Genomic DNA, 2,032 nt, shown 5'->3' with positions numbered 1-2,032 from the left:
CCGTTTCTTTATCTGATCAACAACATCTGCTGTCTGCTGAACTAACTCTGGTCCCTCAGCCTGTCTCTCCCCCACTTTTTTCCAGAAGAGTGGAGTACGACAACGTCGCCCATACAATGCCTCAAAAGGTGCCATCCCAATCAATGGCAAACTCAAAGTACATAGTGCACGCTCGAAGCATATCCTCCAAAGTATTGATAGTGCGCTCTGACTGACCATCTGTCTCCGGATGATAAGCAGTACTCAAACTGAGAGTAGTTCCCATCGCACGCTGAACACTCCCCCATAACCTAGAAGTAAACCTGGGGTCTCGATTGCTGACAATGCTCACAGGCACTCCATGAAGTCGAATGATCTCCTGAATGTACAACCGTGCCATACGATCTACAGAGTACTCTCAACTATAGGCAATGAAATGCGCTGACTTGGTGAGTCGGTCCACCACAACCCAGATAGCATCACAATTCCTCGAGGATACCTGCAAATGGGTCACAAAATCCATCGCGATAATTTCCCATTTCCACTGAGGAATAGGCAGACTGTGAAGCAAACCTCCAGGTCGTCGGTGTTCTGCCTTGAACTGCTGACAAACCAAGCATCTCGAAACATACTGATACACGCTGCGTTTCATACCCTTCCACACCGAGTACGTAGATCCTTGTACATCTTGTTGCTCCCTGGATGAATACTCAACTTAATGCGATGTTCCTGAGACAAAATCTCCTCTCTCAACTCTTCATCCTCCGGAATCACAAGACTACCAGACAAACACAGAAAACCATCTGATTGATAGTGAAATCCAGACGTGCTACCCTCGTTAGCTAGACGAGCCAAATGCTGGATCTTTGAATCAAAGATCTGAGTATCCCGAATCCTCTAATACAAAGCTGGCTCAGATAATATCGCAAACATCTGGATACTCTGCATACCTTTCTTGTGCTTGAAGGTATACCCTGAAAAACAACACTCTCCGATTGTGTAGTGACCCAACCCGGATCCACTACCTAATCAGAGTTACAGTAAAAGCGCACGCAATAAAAGCTTAAAGGGTAAAGTGCGGATAATTAAAATACAATAAATCCAATCGGCAAAATACAACCGACGATATCACAAGTGTATAAGTACTGTTATACAATCAAATCGAAGGTTCAGGGTAAATAAATCCCTACCCTCTACAACCTCACACCCTCTCAAGTTTAATCCTGCTGAGAGCCGCCTGGACCGTCCAGCCTCAAACCTGCCCCGCCACAAGGTACACAACGAATACCCAAACACAGGGGCGTGAGCTAGAATTCTCAATACGAAGCAATGATATAAATACAAATATGCGCACACAGATGATTTAAAAATCAAGTGAAAACACTTGCTCATGGCGCCGAGAATATACAGTACCGGCTAGAGAGAAACTCCGCGGGGTACTCGTATACTCCATATCAGGGTTGAGCCAACCCCATCCTGACCCGAATCCAAAACAGGATACAAGCCCCATATGGAAACTGTCATACCTGACTCGAGTCCAAAAATGAGATCATAGTTCCCTATGGAGACTGTCAATGACTCACATCTCTCCGGATGCAGTCATACGTAAAATCATGCATGTGCTAAGACGGTAAAACATGCTAAAACATGATAAAGCATATAGCATATACTCATGCAACATACATGCAAATATATCATGCCGGCTATCTCGGTCAGTACTTACGTACCTCTAACACTGCTGGACAACCCTAGCTCCACTGGCCTATACTCCAAGTCTACGAGTCCAGTCTACTGCTACTACAATGCAAATATCCATGCATCAACAATAAAGCTCTAAAATCCTTAACTAAGCTAAAGCGTACTCCTAAATAGTTTTAGGATGCCAAAGCTATACCTGCGTCCATTGTTAGCCCTTTGCTGTCGATAGCCTCAAAACTAGGCCATAGCTCCGCGACGACGCCTAGATCTCCCTAGATCTGAGTTAGAAGGCTTAGGAATCAGAGAGAAGAGAGGAATTGGTGCACTCCAAATGAACCCTCGGCCCCCATATTTA

The sequence above is a fragment of the Henckelia pumila genome, chromosome 3 (assembly GCF_033568475.1).
Source record: "Henckelia pumila isolate YLH828 chromosome 3, ASM3356847v2, whole genome shotgun sequence".
NCBI classification, from domain to species: domain Eukaryota; kingdom Viridiplantae; phylum Streptophyta; class Magnoliopsida; order Lamiales; family Gesneriaceae; genus Henckelia; species Henckelia pumila.
Note: the sequence above shows the minus strand (reverse complement) of the source record.